At 35.9% G+C, this 22,635-nt stretch overlaps 1 protein-coding gene across 2 annotated transcripts in view; it reads left to right on the top strand.

Moving 5' to 3' along the window:
• GRID2 (glutamate ionotropic receptor delta type subunit 2) overlaps positions 1–22,635 on the top strand; it is a 1,541,190-nt gene that overhangs the window by 1,114,359 nt on the left and 404,196 nt on the right. The window lies entirely within an intron of this gene.

The following is a 22,635-nucleotide window of genomic DNA, read 5'->3' on the forward strand; positions in this document are numbered from 1 at the left end:
ATGTACCATTCTTGGGAGAACTGGGAAAATGGTCACTGAAATCATTTTTGTTGTTTCTAGTTCCAATGAGAAATGCCAGCTGGGAAAGGCTGCTACAGTATGTAGCAAGGTACTTTTGTTCAAATAATAAAAGTATTTTCAAGGAAATACTTGAAATAACTGCTAAATTTCCAAAGATTGATCTACACTACAGAAGACTTATTAGGGTATATTGATACTATTATGTGTTGTCTTAAGTGGTACATTGTAGTTTCCTTGCCAATTCTTGGTTTAAAAGCCAGCATGCATCTGTTATGTGTCACTTTCCACTTAAATGCCTAAGACAGGTAGATTGCACTGTCAAGCTAGGTCATTATAATTCCAACAGATGTTGTCATGTAGATGAAGAAAATTCATTTTAAATGATATTATTTGTAAAATGTGTTTTTCTTTGTGCCTAAAAAAGGCAATAATATATCATATTAGCTCTTCAGATTCAGGTTGCAATCAGTATAGCATGTTTTGATTAAACACTTCACAATTTCAAAATCAGTGCAGGATAATGATGGAGCACATGTGAGGAAACAGCAATAGCAGGGGTGTTTACAGTATCTCAGTTGTTTCAAGCTTAATAACACTTCATGTTATCAGTCAGTTACAAAGGAATAATTGGTGGATAGGTCGAGGAAATGGTACAATAAGAAATTGTACTTATTGTAAACTATAGGGATGGAACTGCAGCCAGATCAATACTTATTTGGTTAGTATGTTGTAACCAATCATTTGAGTTTTACGAGCTGATATCTTATTTTTGCTTGTTCATTTTTACATAAGTATATAATTTTAACAGTTAAGTCAGTTGAAATCCCCTCATAGAGCCCTCCTCCAAATGCATACCTAGCTAAATTCTTCTTTCTGGAGATTAACCACAAATTGGTGGTTTCATCCTATTTATATGAATAAATTCCTAGAAGATAAAATTATATTGTTGATATTTGCGACAAAATTTTCCTCACAACTATATGAAAGAGAAAGAAGGAAGGTGTGTGGTTAGGAGTTAGCTGTCATTAAAAGTGTGTAAATTTTGCACATTTCCTACATTTATTTTCTGGTAAATTTTACTAGTTTCTTTCTGCTCAGTTGGGACTAAAGTCAATCGACCTGTCTCTACTTCTTTCAATTCCATTTCCCAAAAGAACTTTAGTACTTCTCTATTATTCTTAGCTCTGCCTTGCCCCAATACATTAATCAGTGCTTTGGGTAACAACATCAGATTTGTACAGGGAAGGACCAGGGAATGGCATTCCAAATCAACACATGGAAAGGGCAAGAGCTGAATTTCATAAACAGTAACCTAATCTGTCACTGCAGGTTTCCGTTGCCTCTACCCAGACTGCATGCAGCGAAACATACTCTAAGCTGCCACTTTAGGATATCTGTACCCTCCACGGGAGTTTTTCTCTTTTTTTCCCTTCCTTTTTTCTTTCTATCTTTGTTTTTTTTGTTTGTTTGTTTGTTTTTTGGATGGAATCTCGCTCTGTCGCCCAGGCTGGAGTGCAATACACGATCTTGTCTCACTGCAAGCTCTGCCTCCCAGGTTCAAGTGATTCTCCTGCCTCAGCCTCCTGAGTAGCTGGGATTATAGGCACTCGCCACAACGCCTAGCTAATTTTTGTATTTGTAGTAGAGACAGGGTTTCACTGCGTTGGCCAGTCTGGTCTTGAACTCCTGACCTCATAATCTGCCCACCTCATCTTCCACAAGTGCTGGGATTACAGGCATGAGCCACTGCGCCCGGCCAGGAGTTGTTCACTGTGATGTTGTATAGTTCTCTGGAATGTATGTTTCCCTCTGCAGTTTCCCCAGTGTTGATTTTAAGGGAGACAGCCAGAACACTTGCTACTTCACCATCACATGTGTTTGAGGCACGAGTTACAGTGCAATGTTTAAAACGTGAGTTACACCTTTTTGGAGGATGGTGTAGAATACCCATTTATTTTTTGTGTGAAAACAAAGTCTACCTCAGGTTAATCAAATAATTACTGAAGAAAAGCTTTTTCTTTATTCAAATATTTCAGCACATAAATGAAGAAGAAATGGTAAAAGTAAAACATGAACATTTGGCCATCGCTGATTATATTAGTTTTTAGAGACTACTATAACAAAATTCCACAGACCAAGTGGCTGAAACAATGAAAATTTGGCTGGGAGTTCAAAAGCAAGGTGAAAGTGGATTGGGTTTTCCCTGAGGCCTCTCTCCTCAGCTTGCAAATGGCCAGCTTTTCCCTGAGTCCTAACATGGTCTTCTTTGCACCCTGAAGGCTCTCTTTTATGGTCTAATCTCCTTTTCCTATAACTACAACAGTCTGATTAGATTTGGGCCCACCCATATGATCTCACTTAACCATAATTACCTTCTTTAAAGGCCCTATCTTCAAATACATTGTGAGGTACTAGGGGTTAGGGTGTCAACACATAAATTTGGGGAAACACAATTCAGCACATTAAATGAATGGAAGTACTACCTGAAAATCAATGACGGATCGTATGACTACAAAAAAAGGAGACAAACATTATATATCTGCTGTTTAAAGTACACAACACAAAATTATTGACAAATATTAAACTGAATTAAGTCGATCTTCTAGATTTGCCAATTTGCAAATGATGCAATCCACAGAGCGACACGTTAAGGGGTATGGGGGATTCAGTCAGCACAATCTAGCTTGGGAAACTACAGAAAAAAAAATGACCTATTTTGTGACATATAATTGAAGGAACAAATGAAGATAGAAGAATCGAGAACCTATAAATAAAGCAATTCAAGAGACACATGAGCTCATAAAACGTGGGTCCTAATTTGAGTAAAGAAAGAAAATTTTAATACTGACTGGATATTTGACGACATTGAGAAATTATTCTAACTATGCAGCTATAAAAAGGAATGAGATCATGTCCTTTGCAGGGATGTGGATGAAGCTGGAAGCCATTATCCTCAGCAAACGAACACAGAAACAGAAAACCAAACGCCACATGGTCTCACTTATAAACAGGAGCTGAACAATGAGAACACATGGACACAGGAAGGGGAACAACACATGCTGGGGCCCTTCTGGGGGTGGAGTAGGGGGAGGGAACATTAGGAAGAATAATTAATGCACGCTGGGCTTAATACCTAGGTGATGGGTTGACAGGTGCAGCAAACCACCTTGGCACATGTTTACCTTTGTAACAAACCTGCACATCTTGCACATGTACCCCACAACTAAAAATAAAAATAAATTATTCTAAATCTTGGGAAGTATGATAATGGTGTCATGATTATGTTTTAAAGGACTTCTTAACTTTTAGAGATATATACCAGACTAGAAATAACATTGTATAATGTCTGCCATTTGTTTCAAATAAAATCTGATTAGAGTGGGGGCAAGAAAGAGTAGGTGCATAAATAAATAACTCATTAATAATGAGTTGATAATTGTTTCAGTAAGATGATGAATATTTGGGTTTATAATTTTATTCTATTTATATATTTGAAAATTTTTATACTAAAACGTGGAAAAGCTTTATATTGGTATTTTAAACTTTGTAAATGTTCACTAAAAGATGATACATCTTTTTAGTTGTTTTGCCTGAGTTATGATGAGCTTTGATGAGTCAATCAGGCTGACTCTTTAGTTTTCCTTGTAAGGTTAATTGGGTGCATTGGAGAGCTGGCTGAGGTTAGGAGAGCAGGCTCTAGTGGAAGGACAGGGTTTCGGCATGCCAGACTAACTACCTTCTCTGATTATTAAACTTTGATGCCACTCATATTAGCACAGTATTCTAGTCACCTGTGATAACCTGTCCAGATGTTTCTCTGATCGTGTTCAGCTCAATAAATTTAGACTTCACACAATAGTTCTTGTCATTTTTTACCCTCTTGTACCAAATGTATTTCAAAATATGTCCAATCCAGCTGTTAATTTGACTGAATAAAATATTGTAATAATACTTCCGAGGATCGAGATGATATTTGAAGTGTTTCAAGAGTCTTTTCCCTCTGGATTAGAGAACATCTCTGCCAGAATCAGAATGAATCTCAAAATTGACAGTTTTTACTTTACTTACCACAGTAAACTTGCATTTTAAAAAGCATTCTGGAAAAAAAAAATGAATCTTCTGATTTTGTAATAAAAGAATAAGAATAGAAACTAAGATAAAATGATTCTACATCTATATCTTGACCTATATCTATATTTTATAATTTCAGCTTTTAGATCAAAAAATTATAAAATTTCACTAATTTTATAAGGTTTAAGTTAACAGATCAAAGCTCATAGGACTTTGTTAAAGACAATGAATGCAAATACTCAGTACATTTCCAGGTGTGTCATGAACCCTCCAAAAATGATAGTTACAATGACTGTTTCAAAAAATTTATACCCTCAACAAAACTTTAATCCTATTTTTATATGCCTGTCTGCTCTGAAAATAATTTCATATGTTTAAATTCCAAGAATAATTCTTACTTTAACCAAATTAATAATTCCCAAACTTAAATTTAGATTTCAATGAATCCCCAAAATAGTTTTCACATAAAGTAAAGCAGCTAATATGAGCACTGCTAACAGATTACACAGAAAGGTCTATTATAATGATTGAGTAAATATTCCTGGGAAATCAACCTTGTTAAATCTATATCCTATAAGAAAGGTGCATATCTGTTTTTTCTACTAAATATTCCATAATTGTTATTACAAGTTAGTCAGCTTCTCTCAGGTTCATTTACTCTGGATTTTATTGATTTAATAAAGGAAATTATTGGGTAAGTAAACCACAATTATAATAAAATCTCATACATTTTATTATATGGTTCACAAACTTTATAAACACCTGTGATGGGATTCTGCTATTGATATTTAAGTGGATATGTATTAAGGAACTAGAGATACTTCTCAATAAGATTAACTTGGAGAGCGGTCCTGTTTTTGATCTCTTTAGATTCCAAATTTTTATTCCAAATTTTCTAATATTGCCCAAGTGTCTTGTCTGAATATATGTCTTTATTCTTTGGCTTAAAACCTTTGTGCATCTGGTGCTCTATTCTGTTGTGACTTTGGAGAAAGTTACAGTTTGTTTTTGCTGGGAGGAATAACTTCTTGAATGATGTCCCAACTGAAAACTATTTTTTCAGTTGGATAGGACATCCCTGTACAAAACTTTCTCTATTATCCCTTGGATAATTCCTGCTATGTATAGAGGTCCAAGATTGATTAATGATTTTATCTTCAGTAACCTGTGATCTAAATTACTATTGGCAAGACAAGAGTGATATCTATTTTTTTATTCTCTACATTAATAAAATATGCATTAAGAAATCTACATCCTTCATATAGAGGATATGATTTGCCACTAAGGAAAATCTATGAGAAAGAATTATATTTTCATAGTAAGGCTTTATTATAAAACAAATATGACCAACTTTCAGCTAAAATGTATTCTCTAATCAAGTTTATTCAGTCACTTTACTTGCTATTATCAATAAGACAAGTAATATATTTAAATATAGAAGAAATAACAAGCAAAATGTTAACTGAATTAATATATTGGTAAAATATAGATTTAAAACGTTTTTTGAAAATATTTGAGGTGGAGGAGGGGTACACTTTTGCTCCCCCTAATTTTACTATGTATGTCTCTGACTGTAGGTAATTACACCTAGCTTATGCTGTCCCTTCCATTCTCTACTCTTGACTTTAGAAAGTCAAATGTAGAATGGAGTAAAAAGGGGAGAAATCTTTTCCTACCATTTGGCAGATTAAAAGGTAGATTGGAAATGCATCTCAGTATGTCAGCCATAAATGTCTAAGGGATAATAAGTCCACTACATATTTATTCAACTAATTATAATATATTGAGCAAAATGAAATACTTTGAATCAGAACCACTTATGAATGGTCAATTGCACACAAAAGTGCTGGCGATATGGTGATGAAAAGATGATTCAGCCATCTCACAAATCTCAAAATTCCACTGGGAGAAACAGGTGAAGTGATTGAAGCCCAGGATAATATTTCAAATAATAAGTACAGTGAGATACTTCTTTGAGAGATGCTGTAGGAGCAAACTTATCAACTGTTTGGTAAGTGCTTTCTCTATGCTAATTTAAATACATTTTAGTCAATTGAGATACACAAAACATCAATTCTGCCCATTGGATTTGGATCCCATGCAACTACTTATTTCCCCAAAGAGATAGTGCTTTAACTTAACTGGCATCATAAAAAAAACTTGACACTAAAATGAGAATTGATAAATCGTGATCTGTAGTAAGTTGAATGGTACCCACCCCTTTCACAAAACAAAAAGTATGTCCATGAACTAATCCCTGGCACATGTAAATTTGACCAAATAGGGAAAAGGTATCTTTGCAGGTATAAGTGTAAAGAATTTCAAGATGAGATCATTATGGAATATCCAAGTGGGCCCCCAAATCTAATGGCAAGTATCCTTATTAGAGAAAGACATAGGGGGATTTCAAACAGAAAAGGAAGAGGAGACAGCCATGTAAAAATGGAGACAGAGATTGAAGTTATGCAGCCACAAGTTCAAAGAATGCTTGGAACCAAGAGAAGTTGGAAGAGGCAGTGAAAGATTTTCCCCTAGAGCCTTTGGATAGAGTCCTGCCAATACATTGATTTCATATCTGTCCTCTGGAACTTGGAGAGAATAATTTTTTGATGTTTAAGCAGATGACTTTGGGGCAGTTTGTTATGGCAGCTGTTTAAAGCAAGTCATGATCTAGTTTGCCTTATTTTCCAAAGCATAGATAATTTTTAATTTCAATTAGGCACCACAAAATGCAAGTGCATACAGAAATGTCTATCTGAGTTGCAGTAGGGAAACATTTTGCACTTGAAAAGTTTTAAGATATAAAGGAAATTATTGAGAAAACAAGAGTATATCCCTCATATATGTACAACTTCTTACTAATAGAAACTTTAGATGTCCAGTCAATTTCAGAGGCAAAGGCTACCATTTACCCATTGACCCATTGAAAAGCCACGTGTTTCAATTATGAAATACTGCATAACAAAACACTCTAAAGCATATTGTCTTAAAACAAGTGTTTTATTGCTAAGGTTTCTGTGGATCTGATATTTAGGCAGGATTCAGTGGGGATAGGTTACCTCTCTTCTACATGGCACTCACTGGGATAGTTCAATTAGGGTAAGAGGTTGAAGATGGTATCACTTGCATGTCTGGGGCTTTGGTACTAGTTGTTGGCTGAGGTGCTTTAGTTGCCCTTTTCTCTCCACATAGCCTCTAATTACTCAAGGTTAACTAATGTTATCCCTTTTTCTCTCCACATAGCCCGTTATTACTCAATATTCTACCCCAGCCTTTAAATTTTTTTTTTTTTTTTTTTTTTTTTTTTTTTTTTTTTTGAGATAGGATCTTGCTCTGTCCCCCAGACTGGAATGCAGTGGCACGATCTCAGCTCACTGCAAGCTCTGGCTCCTGGGTTCACACCATTCTCCTGCCTCAGCCTCCAGAGTAGCTGGGACTATAGGTGCCCACCACCATGCCCAGCTAATTTTTTGTATTTTTAGTAGAGACGGGTTTCACCATGTTAGCCAGGATGGTCTCGATCTTCTGACCTCGTGATCCGCCCGCCTCGGCCTCCCAAAGTGCTGGGATTACAGACGTGAGCCACCGCACCTGGCCTAAAAAAATTTTTTATTGTGGTAAAATACACATATAAAATATACCATCTTAAACATTTTAAGTGTACAGTTCAATGGTAATAAGTACGTTTATATTCTTTTGCATCTATCATCACCCATCTATTTTCAAAACTCCTTTCATCATGCAAACACTGAAACTCTATACTTAGTAAACAATGATTCCCCATTTTCCTCTCTGTCCAGCCCTTGGCAACTGCTATCCTTTCTGTTTCTATGATTTTGACCATTTCAAGAAACTTAAATAAGCGGAATCATATGGCATTTATCATTTTGTGACTGACTCATTTCACTTAGCATAATGTCCTCAGGGTTCATCCATGTTGTAGAATTTCTGTCCTTTGTAAGGCTGACTGATAAGGAGAGACTTACTTCTGTCATTTAAAAACTGGTTTTCTATACAGCTTATAGCATTTTTGTCCCTTGCTTCCTGCATGACTGTCTTCTTTTGTGTTTAGTTGATTTTTGTAATGAAATGTTTATGTACCTATATCATTGACTTTTGTATATTTTCTATAGCTATTTTCTTTACATTTAACATCCTACAGTTATAATACTCTAATTTAGATGTATACCAGTTTTTTAAATCCAATAATACACAAAACTCTCTCTTTTACATTTCCATACCCACTTCTTTTGTTTGTTGAGCTGTCCTAAAATTACACCTTTACACATTGCAAGTTCAAAAACAAAAGCTAATAATTTTTAAATATATTAGTTTCTTGAATTATGTAGAAAACAAAATGTTACATTACAAACTATTGTTACAATAATAGTAGCTTTTATAATTGTCCATGTACTTACCTTTACTGTGATCTTCATTTCTTCATATGACTTCAAATTATTGTTTAGTGTCTTTTTATTTACATCTTCAGAACTCACATTACCATTTCTTCCATGACAAGTCTAGTGTTAACAAACTCCCCTCAACTTTTGTATACCTGGAAATACCTTAATTTCTCCCTTAGTTTGAAGGAAATTTTTGCCATATATAGGATTCTTGCTTGACAGGTTTATTTTCTTTTAGCACTTTGTATATATTGACTCTTTTTTTATTGTTTCCATAGTTTCTAATAAGATATATCCTCATGATTTTATCAAAAATCCCTTGTATGTGATGAGTCACTTCTCTTTTGATGCTTTTGATACTCTCTTTTTTGTCTTCATCATTTCAAAGTTTGATAATGTGGATCTCTGAGCTCATTGTATTTAGAGTTTTCTGAGCTTCTTGAATGTTTATATTCATGTTCTTTATTATATTTGGGGAGCTTTGGGGCATTATGTCTTAAAATATCCTCTCTTCTCCTCTCTGTCTTCTTATGGACTCCATAAGGTATCTGTTTCTCCACTTGATGGTGTCCTAATGGTTCCTTATTCTCTGCTCACTTTTCTTTAATCTTTTTTCTTTCTGTTCCTTGAACTGATAATTCCCATGGTCTTATCTTTACATTTGCTGGGTCTTTCTTCTAGCTGCTTAAATATACCCTTGAAACTCTCTAGCAATTTTTTTTCATTTCACTTGTACTTTTTAGCCACAAAATTTCTTTCTACTTTTATGTTTTCTATCTCTTTATGGATGTTTATAATTTATTCATGTATTATTTCTTGATTTCTTCTACTTTTCTTTCAGTTCTTTGAGGATCTTTATTACAGTTGTTTTAAAGTTGTTGTCCAGTAGGTCCACCATCATGTCTTTTTCAGTGACAGTTTCTGTTGGCTTATTTTATTTTGTTTTTAAATGAGCCTTTCTTTCCTGTTTCTTTGGATGTCTTATAATTATTTTTTGTTGAAAATTAGACATGTGACTGTAGTAATGTAGTAACCCTGGCAATCAGATTGTCCTTATTTCTCAGGGTTTCCTGGGGTTTTTCCCCTTTCATTCTAAATGTGTTGTGGACTGTCTCTCTGCCAAGGATCAATCTGAGATGTATGTAAATTTAAGGTCTTCTCAAGTTTCTTTTGAGCCTGCACCTTTCCCTGGGCATACACAGCGACTTTCAAAGTTCCCGTGTGTACGTGGTTGCTTTTAAATGTTCTAGTATTTAATGTCCACCTCCAAAAAGAGGAAAAGAGAAAAATGAAGGTGGGAAGCAGGCACTGGCCATTTAAATCCCCTGGAAATTGCTTCAGCCAGAGGGGTAGGGGTGTGCAACAATGGAGGGGAGGTGCAACAACAGTGACTACCTAGCTCTTTGTCTACAAGTCCGTGATTAGAAGTACAGTAAGCAGTCAGAGCTCAGATCTCCAATATTTGGATTATAATGTTCTTTTTGCCCATGCTGGCTTCTGTGAATTGCATGTAAGTTGCTCCTGGAACACATTCATGGCTGCCTGCCATTGGACTAAGGGTCAGGATGAGTAGCTGCTACTGTTCTAAGATAAACTGATCAAAAGTAACCATAATTTTCCTTATGAGCTTCCCACTGGAAGTTTCAAGCCTTCAATAGACTCCAGAACTCCAGAATATTTACATCAGATAGATTCTGCCAGTGCAATTGTTGTCTACATGGGGAGACAGATTTCTGGTGCTTTCTATTTTGCCAGCTTCCCAAAATCTTCCTTTCTAATCTTGTTTCTCTCCTTGAAGACTGGGGAGAACCAGCTCTGATTCTAATTTTTGTTGATAGTGGACTATGGCTGTGAGAAATGTCTTCTGGATGGGGATGCCACTACCCCCGACACAGCTCACATCTCACCCACAACCTTGGTTTTCTCCTGCTCTGGGCCAGCCTTTTTTTAATTTCTTTTTTTCTTTTTTACTTGATTGGCTTCCAAAAATGAGAAGAAAAAAAAAAAAAAAAAAAAAAACTGAGATCTCTTAAGATTCATGCCCAAAAATCATACATCGTCACTTCTGCCACATTTTACTGGAGAAAAGTCACAGAGCACACGCAGATTCAAGAAAAGGGGTCCAGGCGCAGTGGCTCACGCGTGTAATCCCAGCATTTTGGGAGGCCGAGGCAGGCAGATAACGAGGTCAGGAGATCAAAACCATCCTGGCTAACATAGTGAAACCCCGTCTCTACTAAAAATACAAAAAAAAAAAATTAGCCGGGCATGGTGGCGGGCGCCTGTATTCCCAGCTACTCGGGAGGCTGAGGCAGGAGAATGGCGTGAACCTGGGAGGCGGAGCTTGCAGTGAGCAGAGATCGCGCCACTGCACTGCAGCCTAAGCGACAGGGCAAGACTCTGTCTCAAAAACAAAGAAAAGAAAAGGGGCTGTCTTAGACCTTTTGAGCTTCTGTAATAAAATACCTTAAATTGGGTAATTCATAAATAGTAGTAATTTATTTCTCAGAGTTCTAGAGGCTGAGAATTCAAGGCATCAGCAGATTCAATACCCAATGAAGGCTTGCTCTCTGCTTCGTAGATGGCACATCTTGCTTAAGGGGTGAACAGTATCCTCACATGGCCAAAGCGGAAGGCAGCTTCCTTCAGTTCATTTTATAAGGGAGCTAATCCTATTCATGAACTAATCACCTTCTTAAACACTTAGTACAATTGAGTTCCAACGTATGAATTTTGGAGCGTACCAATATTCAGACCATAACAAGGGAAGTGAACTCCATCTCTTGAAAGAAGAATGGTATGTGTGCACAGGGATAGGAGGAATTATCTATGGCCGTCTTGCAGACAGACTACCACACGGTGCTCTGCTTTTTCTTATCATTTTCTTTGATGACATCTGATCCTTTCTCACGAATATCTCCTTTGTAAAATACTTAGCACTTATTATTCATATCAGTCGTTCGGGAATTAGTCATGTACTGCCTAGTGGAATTTGTTGTCATTAAAAAATTTGTCCTGTTTTGTCATTTCAAAAACAATCACAAACTCTTGGATGTTAAAGATGATGTTCTATATTTCCTTGTATCCCATAAAACCAGCATAGTAGGTATTTAATAAATAACTGTCTTCTTATTTGTAAATTTTAAGTGGTGGGAGAATAGTGTATTTACACTAATGCACGGTGGTTGTATTATCCACACGATTATTTATTGCTGCATATCATACACCGCATTATTTCTTGCTGCATATCAATCACTTAGTAATGACCTCCTTTTTCAAATACCCCTGACTTTCTCATGCTTATCATACGTATATGGTTATAGCTAAGAGTTGTGAATGGACATAGATATGGGAAGCATATTTAGGAGGATTAACAAAAGAGTAATTAGAAGAACCCATAAATCTACAAGGAAAAAACGGCTATTTTTTGAAATATGCTAGCATTTTCAGCATGCCTGTTGAGTTCATGATTTATGGGAGTTTCAATTGTTTAAATGTTTGGAATACTCTGCAATAAAATAAAAATTCTCTTCAAAGTTCATAAAAATGCTCAGAGGTGTACTTCCTCATTTGATGATTCATAGTTACCAATGAAACCCAAGAACTCCATCCACATTTGCAGCAAGAGCAAGGCATCTGATAGCAAGGGAGCTGGAAAGGAAGAATCATACCGTGACCTAGACAAGTGTCATGTCGGTGTTAGCATCAGATAAACTGATTGCAATAGTTGATTGTACTATCTCTAGCGAGAGTAATTTAGAAAACCTGAAAAAGAAGCCCTCTCTTGTTCCTCACAGGGATGACTCTTGGTGTGAACCCAATCATGTTAAACAATTGTAGAATCACAAAGCTAGACGTTTTATGAGATTAACTGATTTATTTCTCATCTTGAAATAAAACCTGCATGCCACAAAACTCTTCTATGCTATTGAGACTTAGTTCTTTTTTTGAGAAAAATAAGACCCATTTATTCATGCAATAAATTTTCATTGTGTGTGAATTGTATACTAGGCCTGTTCCACGTGCTTGCCATACACAGTGAATAGAAGAGCCAAAGATCTTTGCCTATGGAACTTGCAGTCTAGTAAGGGACATAAATTATTTCATAAGCTTCCCCTTTATAAATATCACTCATCCTTACTACTAATAATACTTACAACAATGTTTATATATTTTGCATTGCTTTTCTGATAATATAAAAAATTCACAAAATAAACCCAATCAATAATAAGCTATGAGTTTTGAGTTTAGAATCCTTTTCATTAACAAACCATTTCATTTTCAGATAAAGAAACTAAGGTTTTTAAAAAACAGATTTCACTGAAAATAAAATCTAACCACCCCTCCTAATGTTCTTTAGTTCTTTATCTGGCTTTCAAAAATATCTTCTTTTCTCTATGTTGAGTTAGATATATATTCACAAAATCTACCATACTGTCCATATATGTTAGATATAAATTTTTGGCCTCATGTGAAAGAAACCAAATTTGAATAGTTGAAGCAAAAAAGAAGGGTTTATTGTAAAATATATATATATTCTCAAGGATCCCAAAACACAAAGCTGAACTTGAGAAGTGAGCAATTAAAACTATTACAGCTGTCTGCAGGACGCTTGCTCTAATTCCTCTCTAAAATAGTGTCTCATTGATGTAAAAAATGACAGCAGTTTCTGGAGCGACACTGCCTATGTTCAAATCCTGGCTATGTCATTTGTTAGATGAGTAGCCTGGAACAGGTAAATTAATCCCTCTAATTCTCAATTTCCACATCTGGTAAAATAAGCAAAATTATAATAATATCAGGATAATACTGATAGGATTATAGCAAAAAAGATAAATAACATCTAATGATTGGCACAATACCTGCTTCATAAGAAGTCTTCAGTAAATGTAAACCACCTTTATTAAATAAGAGATGTTAAGAATTGAGCTGAGCTGGGGAGGGCTGAGCTGCCAGATGTGGAAGTATTCTATTAAGACAACAAGCCAAAATGAAAGTAACAATTAAGCCATTATTCCACTTACTGTGATAGTATAGTCAAGAGTCCAGAAAGAAAGTGCTGGATTCAGCTATGTTTCTTTTTCCCTATGAAATGGCACCACGCAAGGGTCAGATGCATTAGTCCAATTTTGGATAACTGTCTCACTGCTAAGGGAACCCCAAACAAAAAGTTCCTATGGTTTTATGGACCTGAGAGCAGGGGAAGAGGCAAGGGGAAGATCTAGGAATGGGAAAGTACCAAGTACTAAGTCAGAATGGAGAAAAGTGTCCTCCAGGGTACCCACTCCTCCCAACAAGCAGGTCTTGGCAGAAGCTCCTGGAAAGGCCTCTTCTCAGAGTCCTCAGGAAAGAAGTCTCTGAATGGAGGCTCCTGGGCTAAGAATGCAAATATGTATAAAACATGACTGGCCAGGGGTCCTAATTCCTTGACTGGAACTCCCTTCAGAGACTGTAGCGCGTTGTCTGTGCAAATTGGTTTGAGGAGGGAAACTTTCCTCTGTGAAGGCCTGCCAGGAAAAGCCTTTGTATTGCCTAGGGCAGGGCAAAATCATACAGAGGTTTTAGATTGGAACTGGACTTTTCGAGAGGATTTCTAGGAGAAATCCTCCCAAAAGATTCAGTAGTTTATATTTCATTGGTATGTTGGTTGTTCTCTTTCTAGTGAGATATAGTATAGATGAAAAGTATCTAACATAGATTAGGTATTACTCTTATTATTATTGCTATGGTTGCTTGTATATAACTGTTCAGATTATAGCTCCAATAAAACAACTTATTTTATTCTCTCCAGGGTTAGGTAATATCATTATTCCTCATACTGAAAGCTTGGAAATTCACCATCTAAATTTAAAAGGGGGAAAAATCTCAGCTGATAGCTGGTAACACAGTGTTGGCTATATAGTGAGATATTTATTTAAAGCATCATATAAGAAATTATGTACAGGCCAGGTGCGGTGGCTCATGCCTGTAATCCCAGCACTTTGGGAGGCCGAGGTGGGTGGATCACCTGAGGTCAGGAGTTTGAGACCAGCCTGGCCAACATGGTGAAACCCCATCTCTACTAAAACCACAAAAAATAGCCAGGTATGGTAGTGTGTGCCTGTAATCCCAACTACTCGAGAGGCTGAGGCAAGAGAATCACTTGAACCTGGGAGGCGGAGGCTGAAGTGAGCCAAGATTGTGCCACTGCACTCCAATCTGGGCAACAGAGCGAGACTCTATCTCAAAAAAAAAAAAAAAGAAAGAAAAGAAAGAAAGAGGGAAAGAAATGATGTACAATCACTGTAACATGTATTAAGTTTCTTGTTTAAAAATCATCTAAATTTGTTTAGTATCCAATAAAAATTGAAGTCTCATGTTGTGCCAAGAATTATGTATTTAATAAATGGGGAGAGGAAACAAAACAGGAATTTTTCTTGACCACATGGACATTTATAGATAATTGCTGCAATATTAATCATAATATATAAAAATATATATTAAACAAACTTAACTACAATATTACTGTAAAAGAGAGGAACATGATTCTATATTACAGTGATATGAGGTAGTCTGGGGTGGGGGCAGGAGATCAAGGAGAGTTTACCCCAAACTACAGGTGTTTATATGGAGATCTAAAGGATGAGGGAAAATGACTTTACTAAGTCATTAAAGAATCGCTGGTTTCCTAAGATTGTTCCAATCAAGGAAAACTGTATATTCAAAACCATTGGTTCTCAAATTTGGCTCTACTTTGGAATCATCTTCATAACTTTACAGAATACTAATGCCTACATTTCATGCCCAGATTCTGATTTCATTGGCATGGGGTATGGCTTTGGTGTTGGGATCTTTTTTTATAACTCCCCTAGTGATTCTGATACACTTTAGTCAGTGTTTTAGAAACAATGTTTAAATTTTCAAGGTAGGAGGATTATGTCTTACTCAAGAAACCATAGGAAGACTCACATGGTTGGAATTCAAAGAATGAGAGGGAATGTGTTATGACATGAGTCTGTGAATATCAATAATACCAAATCATGCAAATTCTGGTAGGCCACATCTGAAGTTTGGCCTTTATCTTGAGAATACTGGAAAACTGTGACAAGACTTTAAGCAGATGTTGTAATCTCTGAATTTATGTTTGCAATGAAAGACTGTAAAGGGAAGCTATGAAGTTAGCTTCGGCTAGTATGGTAGGAAGGAGCAAGTTAAATAGATTCAGGAGATTTTTTTAAAGAGGTGAAATTGGCAGACTAGGGCAAAGGATTGGATCTGAGAGGTGGTGAGACTGACACTTTGATTTTTGGCTAGTGGGACTGAGCTGATAGTAGGGATAGATAATGAGCTTAATCTTAGAGATATTTGAGCTCCCTTTGAGGTATCTAAGTAGAGACAGTGAAGTGATAGTGAAATATAAGGAGATGGCTGAACTCGAGATTTTTATTGTTTAGGAGTAAAGATCTAAATTGCAATAGAAATGCTTTACATTAACCTTGTCAGTTTCATAAAAATAATTACGTTACTGGTACAAAACGTAAAAGGTACTATAATAGACAGAAAAATGATTAACATGGTACCCATGACCTTAAGTAGTTAATTATTTAATGGAGGAGATAGGAAAGACAGCGAGAACTTAATGCGATTTTAAAATGAACATCTTAAAATGTCTCAAGGTAGAATGGAAGAGAAGAGAAGAAAATCCAGCAACTTTTATCAGGTTGTAATAATTACATGCTAAAATATTATTAGAAAAAATAATAATGTTCTGGTCAGATAGAAAAGGAAAGCTAATAGAATCTGAGGGAGGGGAATGACCCCGAAGAATCGTGAAAACTCTCAGGGATACAACATCATATTAGGACACGGTGTCTAGTTGGGAACATATTGGTTTTTCATTCAGCTTGAACTGGAGAACCAAAACGAAAGAAGATTATAAAAACGACAGTAGGAAGTCGGGCGCGGTGACTCACGCCTGTAATCCCAGCACTTTGGGAGGCCGAGAAAGGTGGATCACGAGGTCAGGAGATCAAGACCATCCTGGCTAACACGGTGAAACCCTGTCTCTACTAAAAATACAAAAAATTAACCGGGCGTGACGGCGGGCGCCTGTGGTCCCAGCTACTCGGGAGGCTGAGGCAGGAGAATGGCGTGAACCCGGGAGGCGGAGCTTGCAGTGAGCTGAGATATGGCCACTGCACTCCAGCCTGGGCGACAGAGCGAGACCCCGTCTAAAAAAAAAAAAAAATACACACACAGAAAATTAGCTGGGCGTGATGGTGGGCACCTGTAGTCCCAGCTGCTCGGGAGGCTGAGGCAGCAGAATGGCATGAACCCGGGAGGCAGAGCTTGCAGTGAACCGAGATCACGCCACTGCACTCCAGCCTGGGCGACAGAGCGAGACTCCGTCTCAAAAAAAAAAAAAAAAAAAAAAAGACAGCAGGAGTTTTAAATCATGGATTTGTTTATTCGAACCTGCCACATACCAATACAAAAATACTACGATAAGAGCTAGGAGTACAACTGTGGACAAGGTAGTCATCATTCTGGCACATAGTTTATAGATTCATATCATATTTATTATAAAAAAGTAGTTTGAGACAATATTCCTAGTTAGCTTTCACAAATGAAACCAGTCAAAACAGTGACTATTCAAAGAGGTAAAGTAGCCATTCTATGAGTTTGCATTCCTTGTGTGTTGAAGCAAGTTTTTTTTTTCTTTTTCTTTTTTTGAGACAGAGTCTTGCTCTGTTGCCTAAGCTGGAGTACAGTGGCGCCCTCAGCTCCCTGCAATCTCCCTCTCCCAGGTTCAAGCAATTCTCCTGCCTCAGCCTCCCAAGTAGCTGGGATTACAGGCATGTGCCACCACACCAGGCTGATTTTTGTATTTTTAGTAGAGACGGAATTTCACCATGTTGGCCAGGCTGGTCTCAAACTCCTGACCTCAGGTGATCCACCCACCTTGGCCTCCCAAAGTGCTGGGATTACAGGCACAAGCCACTGCGCCTGGCCTGAAGCAAGTTTTAGGGCAGTGGTTTTCAACCATGGCTGCACATTGGAATCACCTGGAAAGGCTTTTGAACTGCTGATGCCTGGTTACGCTCCTGGGGATTCTGACTTAATAGTCCTGGGGTTTGGATGGAGCATCAGAATTGTTTAAAGCTTTCCATTCTAATAATCAACAAAATATTCTAATAGTCAACAAAAGTTGAAAGTCACGGCTTTAAGGGCATGTTTTATCACTCAGACTACTAAGTCACCCAAAGAATGAGAGTCAGCAAGGAACAAAAGAATTCTGATTATATAGGAAAAATAATAAACACTTCTTTAGTCTCAGTGTGTCGTGAACACTTCTAAACACTTAACATATTTTAAATCAGTTAGTGGTCCCAAAAGCCGTATGAAGAAGTCACTTTTACTATTCCCATTTGAGAGATGAGAAAACTGAAACTCAATAGCACACACCAAGTAAGTGTTAGAGTGGGTACTTGAACTTAATCAGTTTTCTTCTAGAGCTTCTTATCTGAACTGGTATGATATATTGCCTCTACATGTAGTGTAATGGTAATTTTACACCAGAAGAATTATAAAAGAAAGGAAAACCTATACAAACAGCAGAATATCATTAAATCAGTTAAATGCCAGTTGATAATAGAATGATTATCATGACTGCATAAAACATCTGTGGGCTATACATATGTGTATATGGACATATATATGTATCTATATATATTTATACAAATATGTCTATATATAGATATATGTGTATACATTTGTGTGTGTGTGTGTGTGTGTATACTGGTTCTCATGTTTTCTTCATTTGTAGGAATCAGTTAACAAGTTCATCATGTTACATAGTATGAAGGTTCTGTTTTCAGTAGTGAAACAGGGAGATAAAAGTAGTTGAACCATGTGATTTTTTTTTTCTGACTTTTCAAAGACATTTTCTCCTGAAGGAAACTCAAGTGCTAAGGCTATTCCACATAATCTCAAGAACGACTACTACTTTATGGTAATGACCATACTGTAGTATAGAATCTTAGGAGCATATAATCATCCTCTAGGGAGCACATTTTACAAATTGAACCTATTTTGCAGGTGGAAATACCATAAAGAAAATTCTCGTTGGAGAGATTACTGGCACACTGCATTCATTCACATGTCAAAGTGGAAAACATTCCAATTTAATTCTATAAAACATGTATCTGAGTCAACCTGCCATATGTATTTTTTACACTTTCTATCCCATTACAGAAGTAATATCTACCAAATGAATGCTGCACATTTCTAAGTGGCTGGCTTTTAAGCTGCTTTACCTATGACTTTTTGTTCCCTCTTTTTGTCAGAAAGCTGAGAATTCAAGTAAACGAAACATTGTGGCTGGTAGCATACAGCCCTCAGTGCAGTGGGTATTTTGTGTCCGGTAGCTGGAGCATTGGACCTATAGACAGGCTTCATTTGTTCCATATGAATACAAGCTAATAAATGGAGAGAATTCCATGTGGTATTCAATTAAGAGCTCTCCTGATTCCTGTTATTAAAGCCTACAAACTATTGAGCATAAAATTAAAATTGAGCAGTTCAGCTCTTTTTGACATTATAACACTGACTGAAAAATAATGATGTTAAACCCAAGAGTCACAAGTCATCCCTTACAGCCCATGGAAAATAAGAAGTGGAAACATTGAGGAAGAAAGAGTAAATATTGAAAACTTGATCATTAGTACACATAATGTTAGGAGCACGCTACTGTGCTCATGCAAATACATCAACCCAGTTTGTAGAACATAAGATATTACATTGATTTTAACATAATGTTACAAGAGTATTATTGCCAAAGCTCCAATGAAGGAAATAATTAAAGCACTAGGCATTTTAAGGTCTTAAGATGACAGAAAATACTATAGGAAATCAATAACCAGAAAATACTATAGGAAATCAATATATTGTAATTGAAAGGAAATTGAATTGGATTTACTTTTTTTTATCCCTTCTAAATTTTCTTCAGACTGCCAGACCACAAAAGATAGTGAATCTTGTTTTGCCATCAGCGGTGTGACTTTCTGTAAGTCTCATGTGCTGCAGGGGCCACCTTTATTGTTTTTTATTTAGGAAGCACTCAGCTGAATAGATGGTATGAGACTTTTTTATGTGTTATCTTTACTAGTCTTGGACTCACTGTTTAAAAAAAAAAAAAAGAAAGAAACAAAATCAAAGACACAGCAGACAAAAACAACCATCTCCACATAGCCAGAGAAGTCAAACTAATGAGAATTCAGACATTGAAACCAGAGGACTTGTTAGATAAACCTCACATTTGAACCTAAGTGAAGTTTGCCTAGTTTTTATTAATCACTATGCCTGTCAATCTTGCTATGCAACAAGAAATATTACCAGTTGCAGATACAAACTCAATTTGAATCTCTATGAATCTAATTCATCTTTATTGCTTATTATTGAAAAAAAAAAGTTTTTATAATCAAAAAAGCTTGAAATGAACCTCAAGGAGATAAGTGGATATGAACAGAAATTGAGGAATGTTAAAATGAGAAATTTGCAGGCTGGGTGCTCTGGTTTAAACCTATAATCGCAGCATTTTGGAAGGCTGAGGTGGGAGGATCCCTTGAGCCCAGGAATATAAAACCAAACACTTAACAATTCTCAGTCTCAATGTCATTTGCTATAAAATAGAAATATCTTCCCTACCTAACTTGAGTAGATCACATTTATGAAAAGGATTCATAAGCTATAAAACAACACCTCAATCAAAAATGCTGTATCTGGACTTTAAAAAGAACTGGATTAAATACTGGTTTCACCTCTTAGTAAATGTGTGATCTAAATGAAGTCCTTAGTTTTCTTGCCTATTAAATAACAATTGTAAGAGCACCTTCTCATATGGTCATTGTGGAGCTTACATGTACAAAAAGCTCAGCACCATGGCTGACACATAGAAAGTATTAAACAGCATTCAAAAATGTAATCAGTATAGGAAATAAGTATTGTTTTATTTCCTTAATAATTTATTAGTTATACCCCGTTATGATATGTGATAAGAGAATGTACTTTATTTCTAGTTTTCCAGATAATCTGTATCCTAAACATTCTTTACTCCCAAATTCAGTCTTTGAGCATCCTAGCTCTTTACATCCACAGCTAATATTTAGGAAACATTAAAGTTTCTTTGTACATTTGAAGGAAGAACTAAGTTAAGTAAGTGGAACTTACCAATCCTAAAATCTAGACTGCTGTTATTAAGAAGAACAACTGTACAAATGCTGTTATCAAAGGACATATGAGTCAGACGGAAAAAAACAAAAGGAGAACACAGAAAGCTGAAAAGTCTTTGTCAAGTAATGGAGAGAAATTATTGTCTTGTAATACATATGAGAGAGTCTAGCTAAATATTACAAATTTTTAAATGAAAATAAATATTATACATGGTATAAATAATGTTGAAGTCACTGCCTAGGTCAGAAGATGAGATATATTTACCTATTCTACCTACTTGGAATGCTTTTTTGCTGTTGTTATGTGGAACCTCCAAATACTAGAGTGCTTTAGAATTATAAAACCATTGACCATGTTCAGTTATGTTTAAAAGAAAACATCATTCTGAAGAAACTGGAAATATATATTTATAAATGTTTGTCCATAGCATTGTTGAAACAAATGGCTCAAGTTTCACTGTTAATCCAGTTGCTGATATTTTTGACTATTCAGTACACTGAAATGGTACAGTCAAGTTGGTGCTAATAGATGTCATTTATTTACACAAACTGACAATAGTTTCACCAAACTTAAGAGACAAATCTAAAGGGGACAGAAAAGAAATTCCTGTGTGTGCTTTGGCAGCTTAGACATGTTTGCCATGAACAAGATTATATCCTAAAAGCTATTTGTGAAACTTAAAATTAAGTTATATGGTTGTGATATGTGGAGATAGCATATTGGAATAGCTCTTCACTTAATGTTATAGATTACTTTTTCCACCAATATTATTTGGTCTAGGAAAGTAAAATCCTCCTGAGGAAGTAATTAGAAAAAGCACACATCGGGGAATGCAATTGAAGATAGACTTTTGTTGACCTCAGAAGAGAAAATCTCAAAAGAAATTTCATAAAAGTTTTAAATTTGGCAGAGGACCACAATGTCTCTGATAATTAGACTTTCAACACATTTGGATTTGCTAATTGGATCTAAGTTCTAATTAGGCTTTTTATGTAACTAAGAATGACATATCATTGTATGAATTTAATGTGCTTTTACAGTTGAAACCAACAATTAGCAGCCTTTTCTAAATTATTTTAATAAGGAAAAAGCTGGCTCTGCTGTTTATACTGTGACGTTCCCTTCTCTTAAGATATATTACGTACATTTTAGTTTTCTTAATTAAACACCTTTTGGGGAGCTCAAAGAGAAACTTGAGTTTTAATAAGAAGCACCTAAATTGTTTATTTGTAGGGAAGACTTGCCAGCCAGTATGTAGATGACTTTGGAAGCTACAGAAAAACCGCAATAAAAAGAAATAAATCACAGTCATCAGGAGGAAACAGCATAAATAACCATTTGCCCCTATGACCATTCAGTTAATCAAAACAGCTCTGAATATGACTAAAGATCTGTTACATTTTTAAGTTTGCACATGCAGAACATGTTCCTAAATGTAAAGGCTCATGGAACTGGTTTCAAGATGAATAATAGGACATTTCTTCCCAAGATGTGCATTACAACATTCTCTCTCTCTGCAGCCTTCTTCCATAAACAGTTATCTGCTAATTCAAATCAAATCATCTCTTTCTTTTCTCCTTATTTTTTATGAAGAGTCAGCAATTTTTATCCCATTCAGATATATAGACAGTAATTTAAAAACTGGTAGCCTTCAGATTTATATATTCCAAGAGATAAGACCTATGTAAGAGCGTAAAACTGAACCACTGTTTGGGTGAGTAAAGAGCAGTGAGTCATTGCAAGACTTTAAGAAAAAGGCTCTGCCAAAATATTCCAAGCAAATTGATAACACTGACAAAAAGGCAAATCATATTGTTTTACGTGCTATGAATACTTTGAAAACAAAGCCATACATGTGATTTTTTTTTTCAAATAAAAGCAGTTCTCCTTCTAACCATATTAAAAAAGTGTCTATTTTCCCAGTAAAAGT

This window comes from Macaca mulatta, chromosome 5, assembly GCF_049350105.2.
Source record: "Macaca mulatta isolate MMU2019108-1 chromosome 5, T2T-MMU8v2.0, whole genome shotgun sequence".
Lineage (NCBI taxonomy): Eukaryota > Metazoa > Chordata > Mammalia > Primates > Cercopithecidae > Macaca > Macaca mulatta.